Source organism: Balaenoptera acutorostrata, chromosome 3, assembly GCF_949987535.1.
Source record: "Balaenoptera acutorostrata chromosome 3, mBalAcu1.1, whole genome shotgun sequence".
Taxonomy (NCBI): Eukaryota; Metazoa; Chordata; class Mammalia; order Artiodactyla; family Balaenopteridae; genus Balaenoptera; species Balaenoptera acutorostrata.
The window spans coordinates 34630932-34653427 of record NC_080066.1 but is presented as its reverse complement, the minus strand read 5'-3'; positions in this window follow the sequence as shown (position 1 = coordinate 34653427).

Here is a 22496-nt window from a genome sequence, read left to right as displayed (position 1 = left end):
TGGAGCAGACCTCTAGGCCTTTGTACCTCAAACCTTCCTGATAACCCCTTTGGTTTACCCACTTCCTTGAACTCTTGATCCTGAGTTCTGGAATGTCATCCCACATTTCAAACTCTGCTCTTTTTATTTATTTCTAGGTCAGAAAAAGAAAACAACAACTCTGCCTACCTACATCACATACCTTGCATCACAGAGCTCAAAGTAACCCCCTCTTTAACTCTGTGAATTCCTCACAAGAGAAGAACACAGACAAGAGTCTGGAGACAAAGAGGCAGGCTGAGCAACTTGTCCCAGTTTGCCCGGGCTTTCTGGTTTTAGCACCAAAGTCCCACATCTCCGTAACCCCTTCTGTTCCAGAAAAACCAGGACAGTTGGTCACGCTGGGGAGGATCCAAAATCCTCTGGCAGTAAGATAGGGCATCGTCATGATGCTCAGAAGGGCTTGGTGATTAATTGGACAAAGGCCTGGATATCATGGGAATCTTGAAAAAATAGCAGCTAGAAAAAGCTAGATAAAGATTTAATGTAAATATTTCAGTACTGTCAACAACAAGTAGAGCATTTCCCTCAAACAAGCAACAGGAGTCACACTGAAATTCTAGCTCAGAGAATTTGTGAAGTTCCTTGTATTTATTGTAGGTCTATTGTCCACTTTCTCACACTGTATCCTTTGATGAGGATTGCATTGGTCATTTGTCTTAGATCTTAGTATCAGGAATATCTGGGTTCCACCTGTGTAGCAGGCTTCCGGGTTTCTTAAGGATATTTAATGCTGTTTTCCTTTTTGCATTGGTTGATTATGAAACCAAAAGTCAAATTTGCATTCAACCTTCGAGCAAAATATACAAGATATAAGGCACATATTCTGGACATTATCTTTACCCACAGCTTTATTTTCTTTTTCTTAGTCTTATTTCCTCTTCTAATTTCTTGCATTAGAAAATGTTGCATTCTATTTTTTTTTCATTCATTCTACAAATATTCATTGAACAGGCACACTTTCAGGGGCTAGGGATGGGAAAATGAGCAAAACCAAGTCCTTGCTTTCATGGAACTGGCATTCCAGTGAGGAAAGTCAGAGCAAAAAACAATAATAAATGCATTAGGTAGTGTCAGGTGTCATGAGGTAGGGGGAGGGGATGCAGAGTGAAGGAGGTGGTAAGAGGAAGCTATCCTAGGTGGGTGGTCTGGGAAGGACTCTTGGATAACGGACATTTGAGCAAAGGCACAAGGGGACTGAATCAGTGAGCATCAAGGCTATCTGGAGGAAGACTGATCTGAGCAGAGGAAAGAATAAGTGCAAAGGCCCTATCACAAAAAACCGTTGGCATATTTCAGCACCAGCTAAGAAGCCAATTTAGCTGCAGGGAAATAAGTAAGGAGGAGAATTGATAGGACTTGAGGTCAGAGAGTAGCCGAGCCAGATCAGAAAGGATGTTGTAGACTCTGGAAAAGACTTTGGGTTTTACTCTGAAGAGAAGGGAGCCATCAGAGGGTTTTGAGCAAGGTATGGAATGGTCTGACATATATTACAAGAACCATTCTGGCTGCTGTGTTGACAATGGCCTGGAGGAAGGCAAAGACAAAAGCAGGAAGATCAGAAAGGAGGCAATTGAATGGTCCAGCCAGAAGATGCATACGGGAGGGTAGCAGTGGAAACTGCGGGCAGTATGCAATTCTAGGCACATGTTTGAAGGTAAGGCCAACAGGACATGCTAAGGGGTTGGATGTGGGGTATAAGGAAAAGAGAAAAGATGAGGATGACGCTGAGAAACTGGAAATGGCATTGAGGGAAGACAGCATGGCATAACACAATGGCTCTCCACCCAGCTAGCCCATTGGAGTCATCTGGAGAGCTTGAAAAACCTATCAGTGCCTGCTCCCACCTCCCAGAGAATCTGTTGCATTGGTCTGGGGTGGGGCCCCAGCACTGGGGTTATTTGAAAGCTCCCCAAAGGAGAGAACCATTGGATGAGTACAAAGAACACTGATTAGGAATCAGACCACTTGAGTTCAAATCCCTGCTCTGCCACTTCCTACAGTGAGACTTTGGGTAAGCTTTCACACTTTTAAGCCTCAGTTTCTTCAACTGCAAAACAACTCTTCAAGACCATAATGAGGAGTAGTAATATACATATAAAGGGCCTAGCATATAGTGGATGTTCAAAAATGGTGGCTGTTACTATTTTTATTGCGTATTTTTAGAATGAGATAAGGTAGAAATAAATGTAAATAATAGGGACTTCCCTGGTGGCGCAGTGGTTAAGAATCTGCCTGCCAATGCAGGAGACACGGGTTCGAGCCCTGGTCTGGGAAGATCCCCCATGCTGCGGAACAGCTAGGCCCCGAGTGCCACAACTACTGAAGCCTGCGCACCTAGAGCCCGTGCTCTGCAACGAGAAGCCACTGCAATGAGAAGCCCACGCACTGCAACGAAGAGTAGCCCCTGCTCGCTGCAACTAAAGAAAAGCCCGTGCACAACAACGAAGACCCAAAGCAGTCAAAAATAAATAAATAAAATAAGTAAATAAATAAATAAAAACTTTTAAAAAATGCAAATAATAAAGAAGAGGGACTGCATGACTCTACCTTCCCCAAATTGGTTGGACTATCCTACCGGTTAATGACTACTTCTCTACCAATAGCTAAAGGGTCATATGCCACTCCTGGGTCAGGAGAATCAGGCAGTGGAAGAAATCTCTTCCCAGATCCCCTCTAGTAAAAGGGTATTTGTGGGACTTCCCTGGCGGTGCAATGGTTAAGACTCCACGCTTCCAATACAGGGAACGCGGGTTCGATCCCTGGTCAGGGGACTAAGATCCCACATGCCGTGTGGCGCGCCCAAAAAAAAAAAAAAAAAACGGTATTTCTCAGGCGGTGCCACATCCACACTTCCCTGCCCAGTCATGTGACTCGATGCTGTTGGTGATAAGCTCAATAAATGAGCCTCTACTGTCCACATGGCTTAAGATCTAGGGGAATAGCAAGTAAAGATACACATGGCAAGGAAAAAAAGGCAAGGTGAACAAGCCCGAGTGACCTTGAGAGATTGATTCCTCAACCAATCATGAGGACCAGGACTGGCTTGGGTCCCCATGGATGGTTTGCAGAGGCTTTGAGGAGAAGCAGACTAGTTCCTCATGGCTCTTGCTAGTCACAGCATCCTGACACCGCCAACCCTTCATGCATGTTGGGATCCTCCTCTGCAAGGGAACTCTGAATGAATCCTTCCTTCACCTGCTCCCTTGTTCTCTCAAGCATCCACCTTAATTACCATTTTTTAAATTCAAATACCAAAAATAAAAACCATGCTCACTAAAGCAATAGGAGTCACATTGAAATTCTAACTCAGAGAATCTGTTCTAACATCTTCCATGACAAAACAATGACTTAAATCCTTTAGGACTCAGAGGTGTGGAGCCAATGTGAAAATCTGTGATTACATGCAACCCCTCACATCTGTCCCCAAGGAGTAGTCCATTAGTCAGGACTCTGCAGATTCTCCAAACCCAATTCAAATGAGCTTAGTAAAGTTGGAATCTATCAAGTCAATGGTCAAATCATGGGAAAGGCAGGGTGGAGCCAGCTTCAGAAATTAGTGGAACCCTGAACTCTTTTTTTCCTCTCGTGGCTTCTCATGTTGGTTTCATCCCCTTCTGATTCACTTTTCACATTGACCACAGCACTCTGACATTAAGAAAATCAGGCTTCTCTCTTCCAGATCCCATTTGAAAAACCCCATAAGAGGACTGTGTTTTCCCTGGCTTGGATCATGTGTTCAACTTTTTGGGCAGGAGGTCAAGATCTGTTAGCATATGATGAAGAAAAGTGCTGAGCAGACAAAAGCAGGAGATGTCCACTACAATTCCCTGCAGTCACAGCCCATGTTTATACAGTCACTGGTCCCTGAACTGTACTTTCTGGCTATAGTGGCCACAGAAGCATAAGATCTGGGTCCAATCTCATAAATATCCAAGATTCCTTCATCTCTGTTCCATCCTCAGAGACTCATGAGTCCTTTCTCAAGCAGGCATGAATCTATACAATTGAGTCATTTTTTTTACAAAACACTTTGTCTGGATGCTGAATTTTTATCTAAACCAATTGTTTCAGGTGGTTACAGGATGACTAAAAGTCATCGCTATGGATTACAAGTCAACGTCCCTTCACTGATTCCAGACCAATGCAGGAAGCATCTCTGCCATGAAGAGCATTTATGATCATTTGTTGCCTTTACACTAACTTCCACAAACTCAGTTTCCTTAACTTTGGAAAGCGTAAACTTCCAAAAATGATGACAAAGGGAAAAAATGGAAGATGCTGGAGCAATTAGGCATAAATCCCAACTTCTCTCCTCTGCCTTCCAAGCTGGTGGGAAAGAGAGAAAGCTGGGTGGGTTGCAGAGAAGCTTGGGAATTCTCACTAATATCCTCCAGCTTGGAGTGAAGTTCACCTAAGCCGGTGATTGCATAGCCTGGGGAAAATGTGCAAAACCCTTGCCAGTAGGAGCCCTGACTTACCACCTGGGCAGCCAGTGGAGCTGCAAAGAGGTCTAAGGCTGCCAAAACAGTCTCCAGGCGCAGAGCTGAGTTGGGAAAATGACGTGAAGGTCAAAGATGGGTCTCCCACCGCCAGGAAACAGATGCACACCCTCCGGCTTGCTGAGTGAGCCCTGGAAAGGTCCAGTAAACATTTCAGATCAAAGTCAAGTCCAGGCCTTGGGGCAAGGCTGCCCACAAACTGACATCTCCCTCCCCACGCCGCGCCCTCAGGCCACAGGAAGGCAGAGGACACAGTGAGCTATTCTCAGACTGTAGCTATGATGGGCAGGCCAACAGGCTCAGACAATTTGGGAAGGGGAAAAAGTTCTGGAAAGAATAAAAGAGGTACTAATAATAAGCACCAACGCCCAATATTTGCACAGGTGAATTCTGTCACCCTTCCAAAGAACACATCATTCCGTTCCAGAGCCATGAATACCTGAAAAGGACAGAACAAAAAGAAAACGGAGGAGTCACAAATTCAAATGACTTCACAGACCAGACAGGTGACTAAAATGGGTGACACTGACTGACTAAAAATACGGAGCGCACACTTGTGAGTGCTGGGTCCTGCAGGGATTGGAGAGGATGTCCACTTTAAAGGTGGCCACCACTCCAATCCCCAGACAGTTTTTTCCATACAGAGACTCAGGTTCACAGAATTGACCTGGTTTTTCAAGAAGAGCTGGATTTTTATGTTTAACCCCCCAATTCTGAAATATTAATAGGCCAAACAAAATTTATCAGCCACCTGGATGTGAATCATGATCCAACAGTTTTCCAATCCCTCCCCATTGACAAACTGTACTTACAGATATTGACCTAAAGTATTTTTTTTTAATCAGCAAATATGTTTTATCAGTATATTAGAAGAATAATTTTAAATGACCAAGTGGACCCATCCTTGGAATAAATATCTAGTCAGTATTAGGAAATCTATTAATATAATACATTATATTAACAGATCAAAGGAGAGAAAGTATAAGACTACCCCAATAGGCACTTGACACACTCCAATATACATTCTTGATTTTTTAAAACAAAAATAACCCTTAGTAGAACAGAAATGCTTAGATTTCCTAGACTGCTTGGGACTTTTGATTGCAAGAGATAAAACCCAACTCAGTATCGTAAGAAAAAAACATAAAAGGAACTTTTTTTTAAATTGACTCACATATGTGAAAAGTCCAGGTGTATCTTTGCTTTAGGCCTGGCTGGAAACCAGAGCTTAAACAGGTCAGAACTGACTAGTTTGCCATGACTTACCTCTACTCTCTTCATGTTGGCCTCATTCTCTCCAACTACATGTGGGTTTCTCTTTGTAGCTAGAAAAGATGACTGCAAGAAGCTCTCACTTAATTCATATTTAAAGTTTGTAAGAGGGAATTCCCTGAAGGTCCCATGGTTAGGACTCCACGCTTTCACTGCCAAGGGCCCGGGTTCAATCCCTGGTGAGGGAACTAAGATCCTGAAAGGCGTGGCGTGGCCAAAATAAATTAATCAATTAAGCTGGTGAGTAGCAAGAAAAAGAAAGAATGTCTCTCCCCACAGTTTTAGTAGGAAAGTTCCAAGGTGGATTCTAGTTGACTTAGCTTGGGACACATGTATATATTGTAAATCCTATATCTAGTAAGGGACTTGTATCTAGAATATATAAAGAACTCTTAAACTCAATAATAAAATGACAAATAACCCAATTAAAAACTGGGCAAAGGATCTGAAGAGACACTTCTACAAATAGCAATTAAGTACATGAAAAGATATTCAACATTATTAGTCATTACAGAAATGAGAATCAAAACCACAATGAGATGCCATTTCACACCCACTCTAGTCAAAAAGACAGGCAATAAAAAGTGTTGGCAAAAATGTGGAAAATTGGAACCTTCATACACTGCTGGTGGGACTGTAAAATGGTGTAGCCACTTTGGAAATCAGTTTGGCAGTTCCTCAAAAAGTGAAACTCAGAGTTACTAGAAGACCCAGCAATTCCACTCCTAGGTATGTACTCAAGAGAAATGAAAACACATGTCCACACAAAAACTTGGACACAGATCTTCATAGAAGCATCATTCATAATAGCCAAAAAGTGAGAACAATCCAAATTTCCTTCAACAGATGAATGGATAAACAAAGTGGTCAATCCATACAACAGACTATTATTCAGTCATAAAAAAGGAATGAAATACTGATTTATGCCACAACATGGATGAACCTCGAAAATATTATGCTAAGTGAAAGAAGCCAGACACAAAAGGTCACATGTTGTCACTAATCTTTAGAGAAATGCAAATCAAAACTACAGTGAGGTATCACCTCACACCAGTCAGAATGGCCATCATCAAAAAATCTAGAAACAAAAAAAAAAAAAAAAAAAAAATCTAGAAACAATAAATGCTGGAGAGGGTGTGGAGAAAAGGGAACCCTCTTGCACTGTTGGTGGGAATGTAAATTGATACAGCCAGTATGGAGAACAGTATGGAGGTTCCTTAACAAACGAAAAATAGAACTACCATACAACCCAGCAATCCCACTACTGGGCATATACCCCGAGAAAACCATAATTCAAAAAGAGTCATGTACCACAATGTTCATTGCAACTCTACTTACAATAGCCAGGACAAGGAAGCAACCTAAGTGTCCATCGACAGATGAATGGATAAAGAAGATGTGGCACATATATACAATGAAATATTACTCAGCCATAAAAAGAAACAGAATTGAGTTACTTTTAGTGAGGTGGATGGACCTAGAGTCTGTCATACAGAGTGAAGTAAGTCAGAAAGAGAAAAACAAATACCGTATGCTAACACATATATATGGAATCTAAAAAAAAAAAAAAATGGTTCTGAAGAACCTAGGGGCAGGGCAGGGCAGGAATAAAGATGCAGAATGGGCTTGAGGAGATGGGGAGGGGAAAGGGGAAGCTGGGACCAAGTGAGAGAGTGGCATGGACATATATACACTACCAAATGTAAAATAGATAGCTAGTGGGAAGCAGCTGCATAGCACAGGGAGATCAGCTCGGTGCTTTGTGACCACCGAGAGGGGTGGGATAGGGAGGGTGGGAGGGAGACGCAAGAGGAAGGGGATATGGGGATATACGTACATGTATAGATGATTCACTTTGTTATAAGGCAGAAACTAACACACCATTGTAAAACAATTATACTCCAATAAATATGTTAAAAAAATTTTTTTAAAAAGGGTCACATGTTGTATGATTCTATTATGTCCAGCACAGACATAGAGACAGAAAGTAGATTAGTGGTTGCCGGGGGTTGGGGAGGATAGAGGGGTGGGTGTGGAGTGACAGCTAATGCATGCTGAGTTTCATTCTGGAGTGATGAAAATGTTCTGGAATTAGATCGTGGTGATAGTTGCACAACTTTATGAATATTAAAGTGTACTGAATTAATTATACACTTTAAAAGGGTGAATTTTGTAGTATGTGAACCATATCTTAATAAGAAAATTAATTTTAAAAAATAGAATTTGGGGTTTCCCTGGTGGCGCAGTGGTTGAGAGTCTGCCTGCTAATGCAGGGGACACGGGTTCGAGCCCTGGTCTGGGAGGGTCCCACATGCCGTGGAGCAACTGGGCCCGTGAGCCACAACTACTGAGCCTGCGCGTCTGGAGCCTGTGCTCCGCAGCAAGAGAGGCCGCGATAGTGAGAGGCCCGCGCACCACGATGAAGAGTGGCCCCCGCTTGCCACAACTGGAGAAGGTCCTCGCACAGAAACGAAGACCCAACACAGCCAAAAATTAATTAATTAATTAATTTAAAAAAAAAAAAAAAGAATTTGATGGGACTTCCCTGGCGGTCCAGTGGATAAGAATCCGCCTTCCAATGCAGGGGATGCAAGTTCAATCCCTGGTTGAGGAACTAAGATCCCACATGCCGCAGGGCAACTAAGCCTGTGCGCTGCAACTACTGAGCCTGCGTACTCTGGAGCCCGTGCACCACAACTAGAGAGAAGCCCACGCTGCAACAAAGAGCCTGCGTGCCACAACAAAAGATCCCACATGCCACAACTAAGACCCGATGCAGCCAAATAAATAAATAAATATTTTTTTAAAAAATAGAATTTGATGACTAGTTACACAATTGATACATAAAAATTAGTAGTTTTCTGTGGAAATAATAACCTATAATAAACTATAATGGGAGAAAATCTCCCATGTACAATACCAGCTAAAAAGATAAAATACCTAGTAATAAACTAGGCAGGAACTGTGCAGAAACTATATAATGAAATTAAATACAAGTAAATGGAAAGACACATCTTGCTCTTTGATTGAAAATTTCTATTCTTTTCTTAGAGTTATATCTGTGGTCATGAGTTTCCAAATGCAATATCAAAAAGATTATTTCGAAACTTAAGAAGTAAAATGTATCTGGAAAAATATTCATGCAGAATAACACAGGTAATTTCTGAAAAAGAAGAGTAACAGACTGGTAGAGGGAAGGGAAAGAACTATCCCTAAGATATATTATTAAGCTATGATAATAAATATATATATATATATTTTTTTTTTTACTAAAGACTAGAACAAATGGTTCATAAATAAACTTTACACATAGAATTTAATTTACAATAAAATTGGTATTTCAAATTAATGAGGAAATTAGAAATTATTCAAAAAATGATGTAGAGATAACTAAGTCTTTGGGGAGAATTAAGCTGAATCCCTACTTTACTCTTTATATCAAAATAAATAATTGACAGGTCAAAGCTTTAAGCAAAAACTAAACCATAAGATTTAAAATAAATTATTGGGAATTGTCTTACATTCTCGAAGTGATGAACACCTACTAAGTCCAGAGCCATAAAGAAAGAAAAAAATAAACTGGTTCATATCATTATGTAAAACTGTGTGATTTTCATATTACAAAAAGAAAAATTACCAATAAAACAAAATATATGACAAACTGGGCGAAATATTTGGAGCACATATGAAATAGAGATAATTTTTTTTCACTCATGAAGTATGAATGCATATCAATTTTTAAAAAGCTCATCAATCTGACTGAAAAGGCAAAGGGTGTGAAGAGACACTTCACAGAAAAATAGATACAAATGACCAAATTAGCATACAAAAGTGTTCAACCTCATTTATAATTTTTTTTTTAAAAAGGAAAATTTTTTAAAAGAGATGCCACTTTTCATCCTTCAGATTGGGGAATATACAAATGCTAGCGAGGGTGTGAGAACATTCGCACTCCTATCACGAGTGCATAAATTGATGCAACATTTTGGAATGGCACTTTTGCAATAGCTACCACATTTCACTTATTTGTGAAACACATGCATGTCCTGTAGCTAGGAATTTGCCCTACAATTACACAGACCAAAGATTACCAAGATATGTGTGTAAGAATGCTCATTGCAGTGCTGTCGGTTATAACAGAGAACAAGGCAAAAGCAAGACAAAATAAATGGAAACAACCAAAGAATCCAGCTGCAAGGAACAGATTAAATAATTCACACTATGTCTTCCTGAACCAGACCAGCATGACCTCTGGCTGGAATTTTTCAGGAGCCTCTAAATGGTTCTTTTTTGGGACATGGCATGCAGGATCTTAAGTTTCCTGACCAAGGATTGAACCCATGTCCGCTGCAGTGGACGTGCAGAGTCCTAACCACTTGACCGCCAGGGAAGTCCCTCTAAATGGTACTTCATGTATCCTCTCTTGTTCCTGCCCACCCCTCCAATCCCAAGTCCATTCCCCATTCTGCAGCCAGAGACATCTTTTCAAAGTGCAAATTTTGAAAATTCTGATTGTTTTACACCCACATGCAGCCTGCTTGGTACCTCTTCAAAGGCTTCCCATTGGTCCAAGATAAAACTCAAACGTCTTACCATGGTCTATAAGATGCTGCCATAGTGTGGTCTACTTGCCCCACCAGGCTTATCTTGAGCGAGACTCCAGCCTCAATCTCACTCCCTCAAACTCACAATGTTACCTCCACCCCTGGACCTTTGCACATACTTCACACTCTTCCATCTGCTCTGAGATTTTTATTCGTTATTCTTTGTGAGTTTGTTCATGTGTGGGGGGTATGTCTAAAGCCATACTTTTTATTTTCTACTTTCCTGTAATTTAAAAAAAAAAAACTAAGAGATGTTATAAACAATCTTAAAGCAACACCATTATTCCTATTATTTGCTTGGCCTTTCCCCAAAACTATTACATTCTGACATGATCTTAAATTGTTTATTGTCCAGACAGCTAACCCTCCTTTAACCCCTATTTACTGGCATCAGTAATAAGGGTGTCTGCTTGACAAGAGCACTTGTTTCCCTTTTCATTTTCACAGAAAAGAAACTCAGCTGGCAGATGCCTCCTTTGCAGGCCTTCTGGCCAACACCACATATGTTAGGAGCTCGGGGGCAGGGACAAACCCTGCATTGTAATCACAGAGCCTCTGATGGAGCCCATCCAGAGAATCTCCCATCAAACTCCAAGAGATGCATACTTCTTATTGGCTAGTTTGTCTTCAAAGCAAATTTTTGTAAATTGTATCATGGTTTCTCCTTGACAGTCTACCACCAGAAAACAATATGGGGATGGTACCAGATGTAATGTTTTAAATCCTGTTTAATAATTTGGCCAATCTTTTAAAATCACCTATTTAAAGAAAAAGCATAACCAGGCATCAAATTCAAGTACCTGCTGAAATGGAAAATGGGGCATCTGGTAATCCATGCTCCATGGACTGGATTCACAGAGAACGACAGGAAGATGGGTTTCTTGGCTCTTTAAGAGGTACCTTAAATTTCTCGCCTCTTGAAAGTCCATAAATGTATTTGAAAGTCGAGCTTTAATTAAGCTATTTATTCTAAAAATAAGCTATTTATTCTAAAAGCTATCTTGTTCTCCACTGGCTGTCCTCGCGGATTCTCTGCCAGTACCCTTCAGAAAGTGTTGTGGGGATGGACTGCCCCTGTCAACTGCCCACAACCTGTGACAGTGACCGTTTTCATCTCAGAATAGAGATGCACATACCCCAAAAGAGGCATTGCTATAGGAGCGTTTGTCAGATTGGTGTCCTTTTTAAATTCTTTATGGAGAAATGTCCAAGAAAAATAGGTTCTTTTTAGTTATTAGTTAAACACTTCATTTGCCCAACTTGTTTTCATGAAGGATCTTCCTTAGGTGGCTTGTTAGGAGGTGCTTACATGTAAGGATTCACCTGACCAAAGACAGCTGAAGACCCTGGTGATGGTAAGAGCTGCTAACTGAGACAGAACATAAGCCTCAGGGTAGAGAGAACTAAGTTCAGCTTCGCACACAGACAATGCAGCTGTGTCTAGACCAAATTGTCTGTCTCCAAACTCCGAGATCAGAAAAGAGTTTCAATGTCTCAAGGAATTAACTGACACAAAACACCAAGGCAGGTATGGGCCAGGAAGGTCATTTCCAAATAGGATCAATTTCATAAATGCAAAAATAAACGGACTTTCAAAAATAACTTTTGAAAAACAACAGGCTCTTACTTCTCTGGTTTTCCTTTTTTGCCAAAAACAAAATAAGGATGTTGGACCAGGAGAGTCTGAGGGGCCTGTCAGCTCTGCTATTCTGCTGCTCTATTAACAAATCCGAGGGACACTCCTGAATCTTAGTCCAGAGCTTACCCCAACCCTGTCCTCTGGCTGAGCTGCCAGAGGGTCCTCAGAGACTGTCTCATATGCCCATGGGTGGTCTGTAAAGCTGCCTGGAGTACATGCCTCTCTATTCTGAGATGAAAACGGTCACTATCCCAGGTTGTGGGCAGCCCATCCACATAGCTCTTCCCTGAAGGGCACTGGCAGGGAATATACCATCCCAGCACCTGGGGACACCTTGGAAGCCAGCCTTGGCCACTGTCCCTGGATACATCGAGAATTGAGCCTGAAAGAAGAGGGTGTGTACCTGGAAATAGCAGGTGATGGTGGGAGAAAGGGCAATTGAGGGTAGATGTTTGAAAGGTCTTGAATATCTGACCAAGGAGTTTGAAGACTTACTCCGCAGATCTGGGTCAGCAAGGGGAGATGAAATTTAGAGCCAGCAGAACACATTTGTCTCTGAAAAGGAAGAAGAAACTGAGGACTTGGAAGCCAAGGTAGATGAGGCATAGAAAGGATAAGGCTAGATGTCAATTGTACATCAACTATACCTCAGTTGTTTTAAAAACAGGCTGGACATCAGACAGATGGGGGCTTAGTCCTGGTCCACTTCCTGGACATGTGATTCTGGGTAAATCGTGGCAGGCCCTGAGCATCATCTTGTTGAAATAAATTTCTACCACCAAGCTGGAGCCGCTCCTGCCTAGGGTGCCACTTCAGCAAACCGAAAGTTAGGTGACTTTCGTGTCCCTGTAAATGCTCCGCTTGACCAGAAACACAGGCTATCCAGTCAGCCAGCCCCCAAACGCCAAGCCAGCTCTGGACTGTTTGCTTATTTCCTTCTTCCTTCTCATCCCAGACAAGGTGGGCTATGTGGCCCCAGCCAATTAGATATTTTCTATTTTTCTTTTCCTTGTTCTTTATTCTTTATCCTGTAAAAGCTTCCTACCCTCCACCCCATTTTGCAGCTTTCCGTATGGTGACTGTCTGCTTCACGAAATTTAGATAAAGTTTGTTTGTATCACCGAAATTGTCTTCTTCCATCATTTTTTTTAACAGTCTCCAATTAAATTTTTCAGTGGTGCTACAGTAAGTTTATAAACTGTAATTCACGCCTGGACATGCACTAGGAGGCAAGACCATCAGCTGGGCAGGCAGAGTGTTGATTTGAGAACCCAAAGAAGCAAAAGGTCTCAAGTAGCCCACATGAGGCCTGCGTACGGAATTAAAAGAGCAGAACAACAACTTTAATCGATTCCCCTGGCTTCTTTTTTTTTTTCCTTTAATTTTTATTTATTTATTTATTTATTTATTTATTTATTTATTTATGGCTGTGTTGGGTCTTCGTTTCTGTGCGAGGTCTTTCTCTAGTTGTGGCAAGCGGGGGCCACTCTTCATCGCGGTGTGCGGGCCTCTCACTATCGTGGCCTCTCTTGTTGCGGAGCACAGGCTCCAGACGTGCAGGCTCAGCAATTGTGGCTCACGGGCCTAGTTGCTCCGCGGCATGCGGGATCCTCCCAGACCAGGGCTCGAACCCATGTCCCCTGCATTGGCAGGCAGATTCTCAACCACTGAGCCACCAGGGAAGCCCTCCCCAGCTTCTTTGCACCCTGCTTTGGTTGTCACACCATCCTATCCAATACTCACAACGGTACTTTTTAGGTAAGTGCGATTATGCCCAATTCAAAGGTAGAGAGGCAGAGAACTGAGCTCACTTGTTCAAGGTCACATGATTATTGAGGAGTAGAGTGTCTCGTGGGAGCCACATCTCCTAATTCCAAACCTAGAAGTCCCTCCGATACATCCTGCAGAGAATGTCTACCGCCAGCCATTGAGTTTGTAGCTGGCCCGCTCCTAGCACTCGCTGGACTGAGGGTGACTGTATCACGTAGCACACCCGGATGCAGCCTCAAACCAGTTACATGAGAGGCAGGGAACACAGACTTCGGCATCTAGATTCAAATACAAGGCAGGACACCTGCCTAGGTATCTTACCTCATTCTTTGCATTTCTAACACCTAACACACTGCCTGGCACATGCACTCAAGATAGAGATGTTGAACCGTGCCTTATAAATATGATGAGAAAAGCTCATGGCTGGAGGAGGGGAGGCCCTGTTCAGAGTTTCAGGCCAAGCAGTGCTATGTGCCTGAAATCAAGATGAAGCTTCAACCGCAGCCTCAGTCAGACAGCCCCAGCTCACCACCCCTGCCACTCTCATTCCCAGCTCCTGGCCTTTATTGATGCAATTGCCCCAATGTGAAAAGCCTTTCTTTGTCCTCTATTTGTCAACTACAACCGAGATCAATCTCCTTCCCTTCAGGAAACCCAGGGTCCAAGTTCTGGGGTTTGACATGCCAGGGTGTGAATCCTAGCTCTGCTATGCTGGGTGATTTTGCGAAGGCTACTTAACCTCTCTGACTCAGTTACCTCAAGTCTAAAATGAGGATAATAATAATGCATACCTTTTAGGATTGTTTAAGTTTGCATAAAATAATACATACAAAGTATGCAGATCAGCAACATAGTAAATCCTCAGTGCGTACGTATTTTTCACCCACTGTCGTGTATTGTGGTTCTTTTTTTTTTTCTTTTTGGCTGTGCCGGGTCTTAGTTGTGGCACGTGGGATCTTCCTTGTGACGTGCCAGATCTTTAGTTGCAGCATGTGGACTGCTTAGTTGTAGCATGCAGGCGGGATCTAGTTCCCCAACCAGGGATCAAACCCAGGCCCCCTGCATTGGGCGCATGGAGTCTTACCCACTGGACCACCAGGGAAGTCCCTATACCAGTTCTTATACTCATGATTTCAACATCTAGAGAGCTCCTCTTTAGACCTCTCTTTTGAGCTCTGGAACCATATATCCAATTTTGCTAGAAAGCCCGCCTCCCACCAGACATCCCAGTGGTACCACAAACTCCACATATCCAAAACTGAACTCATCTTCCCACCAGCTGGCCCCATCTCAGTGTTCCCTAGCATCGTGGAATGGCCTCACTCCCATCCCAGCTACCCAGGACCAAAACCCGCAGGTCACCCTCAATTCCTTTACCTTTGCACATTAAATCACATGCCACGTTTTGTCAGTTGTACCTTCTAAATATTTCCTTATTCCTTCCCTTCTTCTCCATCCCTCCTACTGCCTCCCTCATTCAGGACATTGCCATCATTTTCCTGGGTTATTGCCACAAATTCCTCCCCCACTGGGTTTAAACCATTGAAATCCATCTTCCATGTATTTTGATCACCGTGTTTTAGGAATTCCAGATTCTCTTTGTGGCAGAATTGGTGGTTCTCCTCCTTGTTCCATTTGCTCCTCTGTGATTTCTCAGCAGTTGATGGGTTAGCATTATGTGACTAGTTTTTTTGTTTTTTAAAAAAAATTATTTGCTTTATTATTTTTTATTATTAATTATTATTATTTTTAATTTTATTTATTTATTTATTTATGGCTGTGTTGAGTCTTCGTTTCTGTGCGAGGGCTTTCTCTAGTTGCGGCAAGTGGGGACCACTCTTCATCACGGTGCGCGGGCCTCTCACTATCGCGGCCTCTCTTGTTGCAGAGCACAGGCTCCAGATGCACAGGCTCAGTAGTTGTGGCTCACGGGCCCCGTTGCTCCACGGCATGTGGGATCTTCCCAGACCGGGGCTCGAACCCGTGTCCCCTGCATTGGCAGGGAAGCCCCTGTGACTAGTTTTAATTCTTAAAAAGGGAGTCAAAGGAATGCAAGTCAGCTCCAGCTCCAGGCATTGAAAAGCCTAGTTGTTCTTCCCCTGTCAATGTGACCACCATGTTCCAAATGGTGTTGCTACGAGACAACGGTGCCTCTTTTTACCTAGATCCCTGAGTGACTGTATGGTGCAGAGCCCCCAGATGATCTTTTCTGGACAAGTGGCAAGAACAGAAAGTAAACTTTTGTCGTGTTACCTCACTGGGACTTGGTCAGGGTTAATTTGTTACTATAGGATAACCTAAGTCTGCCTTGACTAATATACTGACCATTACGTTTATTTTATTTATTTATTTATTTATTTTGCAGAAAATCCTTAAATATCTCCCTCATTACCTACTAGTTAGAATGCAAATTCTTTACCATGACCTATCACATCCACTGTGGTCTGGCCCCTGCCTACCTCTCTAACTCATTTTTGCTATTTTCGAGTTCACACACTATGTTCCAACATCAATAGGTTTGCTTCTTGCTTCCAGGCCTGTGCTCCTGCTGACCCCTTTATCAGGGCTGCCCCTTCCACAGCTTCCCTCTTGCAGCTGATTCTTATTTACTTTTTTAAGAGAAAACTCAGAGAATCTCCTCTACCAGTAAGCCTTCCTTGATTTCCTCCCCAACCCAGATAAGGTACCCAACATCCGGTTTTTCATATGATCTTATTCACTATCACTAAGATAGTGATAGACCACTCAGGGCATCTATCAAGGCATCTGTCACACTGGATTAGAGTCACCCGTACTTGTCTGGTTCCCTCCTCAGACAAAGCCCAGAGCAGGGACTATGCTTTATTTACCTCCATAGTCCCCTTGTCTAGAAGAGTGTTTGAACCATAGCAAACATTCAAGCTTGTGGATTGAGTAGGTAAGCAAATGGATTGTACCTGATGATGGAAGATTCATAAGAATTTCTATCAATGGGGCTTTCTTCAGTTCCAAAGAATAAAGACCCACGGAGGTCAGCTAGAGGAAGGAGGTGCTAGTGGACGACTACATGAGGAAATGGGGACCACAGCAGTCCTGACCTCACCAAGACTGGACCATCTTCGGAAAGTACTATAGGGGGACTTCCCTGGTGGTCCAGTGGTTAAGACTCCACGCTCCCAACGCAGGGGGCCCGGGTTCGATCCCTGGTCGGGGAACTAAGATCCCACATACCGCCAACTAAGCCCGCGCGCCGCAACTAGAGAGCCCACGCGCCGCAACGAAGACCCAGCGCAGCCAAAATCAATCAATCAATTAATTAATTAATTAATTTAAAAAGAAAGAAAGTGACTATAGTTCTAGCAGCCTAACAGCAGCCTAGATATTGGTCGGGTGCCTAAAATGAAACAAAACAATATGCAGGAGAGCATACATAACATGATCCTGCCAATGTTTAAAAATTTTTAAATCATATATAAAGTTACAGAAGGAAACATAAGAACCTAGGACAGTTTTAAACTCTAAGAAATGAGGACGGTGAGTGGGCCTTGGGGACAGGAGGATGGGGAGGCAAAAGTTTTCTTTCTGTTTTAGACCATTCTGTATTTTTAATTTTGAAAATTTTACCTCAAGCATGTATTACTTTTATAATTTATAAAACTAGCTCAATCTTTTTTTTTTTTTTTAAACTTTCTGTAATGACCTGGTCTTTCTCTTGGGCTTTCCACGCTGGAGAAGTTGACTCTGGTGCACCTGGAGTATGACAGGCCTGGGGCTGTCTCCCACCTGGGAGGGGTCCCACCCCAGGAAAGAACAGCAGTGGGCGGCTTAGGCCAGCTGCTCCAAACTTTAGGAAGAAATGAAACACTCTCTCCCCCTTAATGAGACGTTCCTCCTTGTTCTGCCTTGCCTCTTCTCACCATTGGATATCAAGGGCCAAGATTAGGGTGTGGGCCTTGGGGAAAGGGGCCAAAGAGGCTACTCAGCCTTTATTTACTTCTGGCTTAGAGCACAGGAGCCAGGAGAGTTCTGTGGCTCACATGTGGGCCTGGGTAGCTCGCCAGGGCCCCAGGGTCTACAGAGGGATTTGGGTCCAAGGTCCTCACTGAAAATAAGGGAAACATGTCTGGCCTCATCCTTCTTGCACAAATCTCCCTAAAAGACTTGTAGGCATGGCAGATGTGACAGCTTAATAGCTAGTGTCAGCTAGAGACTGTCCAGTCCAAGTGATTATGCCAGAGGCCTCTTGTTGGCTCTTCTTTTTTTTTTTTTAATTTTATTTTTTTTAATTTATTGCTTTAGTTGCACTGGGTCTTAGTTGCGGCAGGCGGTCTCCCTAGTTGTGGCACATGGGCTCCTTAGTTGTGGTAGGCGGGCTCCTTAATTGTGGCATGCATGTGGGATCTAGTTCCCTGACCAGGGATCGAACCCAGGCCCCCTGCATTGGGAGCATGGAGTCTTACCCACTGTGCCACCAGGGAAGTCCCTGTTGGCCCTTCTGATCTGCCCTCCACCCTTCCCCACCCTCATCTGTGCCCAGGAAGCTGAGTTGTATGCACTGTATCAATACGCCCCCTGGCCCTCTACCTTCCTCCTGGGTTTGGCCAGTGGGAGACCCCAGGAAGACAGTGAGGTCAGTGTATTTGTACTCCAGGTTTCTCCCTTTGAACTTGCCTGCAATTGACTGTGTCTCTTGACCAAAGGTCATTGCTCCTCTCAAAGCATCTTCTGTATGAGACCCTCTCCCTCCAATTCCTGTGACTGATATCTTTCCTTGTCCCTTTGAGCTGTACAAGCCCCAGATCACTGCACCACTCCCCTAAACTCCACCCCTATATAATCACTCCCTTTATCAAATCCTCCTCAAATTATCCAAATTTTAGTGTGCCATTCGTTCCCTCTTGGGAACCTGCTTGATAAAGTATTTATCAATAATAATACCTGGATGGGCGTTTATCTCTGGACTTTATGTAAAGGCAAAAGCACATGTTGAAAATGGTGAAGCCCACTGCAGGAGGCACAAGTTCAATCCCTGGTTGGGGAACTAAGATCCCACATGCCTCGCAGCGCGGCCAAAAAAAAAAAAAAAAGAAAGACAGTGGTGAAGCCCACTGTATGAATTGAAAACTAGAGAAAATGTATGTACATACCTATATCCAACCATGGCACAAGCTTCTTCCCCTAGGGGACTGGTGAGAACCTGTAACCAGTCTGGGAAGAATGGTTCTGATCTAGTCCATATGATCGCCTGTGCATTCTACACCATCACTGTCCCACCAGGTGTGGGACATCCCCTTTTTGCTTCAGGGAACTCATCATGGACTTTTAACCTTGGCTTTTGCACTGCCCAATGTGCTTCTTTAAGTCAATTGATTTCTACAGGTTCTGCATCCTTGCCATCTACGCTAAATGTTTCCAATGCTGATTTTCGCACAAATAAATGGGCTGCTCGACGCTCCTGCTCTGTCTTTCCAACTTGAGCCCCCATCAATGTGGTGAGCCACTGCTATCAGGACAGGAGGGATGCTTTCACTGCCTTCTGACAGGGTCACCTTCTACCAGGTGAGCTCACTGATAACCACCCTTGTCATTAGCACTTCCTAGGAAACATTAAATATCTCCAGCGAGGGATACTCAGAAGAAGCCCAGAGCCATACCACTGCTCCTTTGCTTCCTGCCTAAGATGATGTGGGAAGAAAGAGGTTGGTCTAAATTCTCTCTAGAACCTGGGAGCTCCTGCTGGCTTTTCCTTTTAGAAACACGCAGAGTTCTGTTACCTTGTAAGTGAGCCCCTGGCGTCCACATAAGAAGTTTGTAAGACAGTATTAGAAGAAAGGGATTCAAAATATTCATCTTTGGGGATGCCATGGTCCTGAAAATGAAGAAACCTGAATTCTAACCTGGTTTGGCCACTGATTTGCTCTGCAGCTTTGGGGAAGTTATTTTCCTTTTCAGGCCTCAGTGTTCCCTTTTGTAAAATGGAGGCAACTGAACAAGAATGTCTCAACTCTTCCAGCCTTAATATTAAAAGATCTAATGTGATCACGAAGGAGGACTAGAGTCTTCTCTTTTAGCAGTTTTAGACTATACAGTGTCATCTGTGCCAGGTGCTCTAACCCCTGCCCCGAGACAGTGGGATGAACAAAGCTAATTTCTCCCCCACAGTCTAAAGGTCACTTTCCCCTACAGACCAAATCAGTAATAAGGGAGCTACTGAGAATCAGTCCCACAGACGTTTCATGGCCTCCAACATCTGTGAATTCCTGGTTGCCAAACTGGGTCTTGACTTTCAGAGAAAGCAATGACTTTCTTTTCTTTTTTCTTTTTTTATTATTTATTTATTTTATTTATTTATTTTTGGCTGTGTTGGGTCTTTGTTGCTGCGCGCGGGCTTTCTCTAGTTGGCGGTGAGCGGGGGCTACTCTTCATTGTGGTGTGCAGACTTCTCATTGCAGTGGCTTCTCTTGTTGCGGAGCATGGGCTCTAGGCGCGCGGGCTTCAGTAGTAGTGGCACACATGCTCCACAGTTGTGGCTCTCGGGCTCTAGAGCGCCGGCTCAGTAGCTGTGGCACATGGGCTTAGTTGCTCCGCGGCATGTGGGATCTTCCCAGACCAGGGCTTGAACCCGTGTCCCCTCCATTGGCAGGCTGATTCTTAACCACTGTGCCACCAGGGAAGTCCCAGCAATGACTTTATTTATACCAGGAGTTTTTACTCCCAAAGCTGCCTATGAAGCATACTCAGGCAACAGTACAAATTAGTCACAGTGACTCTGTTTTGCATGAATGTTGAAAAACCGTCCCAAATGAGTCTGCTAGACAGGATGCTGGATCTGGTGTGGCAAAAGGAAAAGAGAGGCCCATCTTCCCAGTGCAGAAGGCATTGCATCACTGCAGGACTGGAAAGTAAGGGCTCTGCAGGACAGGGATAGGCAAATTTGCCTCCTTCCACAGGAAATGGGTGAAGCCTGGCTCAAAATTATTACTCAGACGTTTTGTGCTGTGAAGGAAATGTCTTCTGATAGCACAAAGCTATTGGTTTCCTGTTGTGAACTGAGAATTTCTGGCTTGCCCAAGAATGGACAGGAAGGGAAAGGGTGGTTGTCCCTTGGAAGTCCTTGTTTAATGAAAACGCCAGCTCCAGGGCTCCCAGGACACTCCAAATGGCCAGAAGGGAGGTTGGAGGTTGGGGAGAGGTCACGTCAGTAAGAGAGGCAGTGTGAAGAGGTTAGCTGTGTGACAATGCAGTTCCACAAACTTTTGTTGGACAATTCTGTGTGCTGTGCGCTGTGCTGTGTGTGTCGGGTATACCAGATGGCTTAGCCAGCCCTCTACCTCCACATAATGGCCTTAGTGGCGGAAACTGATACAAAAAAAAATTTTGAATAATATGATAAGGGCTAATACAGAGCTATCCTAGAGTACTATGGCAATATTTTGCTGTACCTTTACACCTTTCTCATTCAGTTTCCCCTTGTTTATAATGAGGGTAAGAATAGCAATAGAACTCTCTAAGATATTTCCAAGACAGTAGTTGTAACTCTTGAGCACAAAATATATTCTAAGTGTCTCTCATGCATTTTCTCATCTACTCCTCACAATAGCCCTAGGATATAGGTCCTGTGGGGTTTAGAAAGGATGGTAACTTGCTGAAGGTCATGATGCGGAGCTGAATTCTAGCATCCCTCTTTCCACCCCTACTCCCCACGCCAGTGACTCCCTTCTTCAATATATTTTGGGATGATAGGGTTTGCCGTAAGTCCCAAGTCTGGTCCTTAGTCATCCTTTTGGCAGGGTGCACCATCCTGCTTCTGTCAGTGCTGCTGTTGGCCATCACTCCCTTCACAGTTGGTCCAGCCCCAGCAAGTTCAGGTTTATCCATGTCCATGCAGTGTTACTACTACCATGCCGGCCTTCTGGAGGTTGATGTGGGAACCCCAACCTTCCCGTAGAGACTCACCCCAGAGGCCCCCATAGCACCATCTCATAGGGTTGTATATGCAAGGTGCATTTTACTGAAGAGCTTGGGTAACTAAAGGGAATTAAAATGTAGGGAAAGAAATTTCCAGTGTTTCATGCCAGTTCCTAGGCTTGCTCCCCCTCTCTGAGTTTACTCTTCTCCTTTCTCCTCCATGCTTCTAACCCTCACTGGATACTCTAAAACGTTGTTGGCTTTGCCCTATAATCTGCCCTCCTTTTTCCTCCCACTAGTAAGACACAGTAACCTACAGAGAAAGGCAGAGAATGGACCTGAGACTTTATGCCCTGACTGCTGCTGGAACTCTTCCTTATAGCACAAATCCTTGCCTCTTTGTGCTTGTATACCCATGCATTGCATTGCATTAGATTGCTGGATGGGAAACAACCTTCTTTGCCTGATTAAAAAAAAAAAAAATGACAACTCTTAAATGTTTTCCTTAATCCTTGGTATGTTGCATGCATGTGTTCATTCAAATACTGTGAGAGTTTGAATAAGTGTATTCCAAGGGCAAATACTGTTCTAGGCACTAGGGATTCGGGACAAAAATTAATAGAATATTCCTGTCTTCTGGGAGATGGTCCTTAATCTACTGGGGGTACTGTTTTATAGGTTGACTCACTATACACCTAATTCCAACTCTTTTCTCCCTTTGCCTTCCTCTGCTATAGAGATTGGGGAGCTAAATACTCACTCGTCTACCCTCCCTTCTAGCTA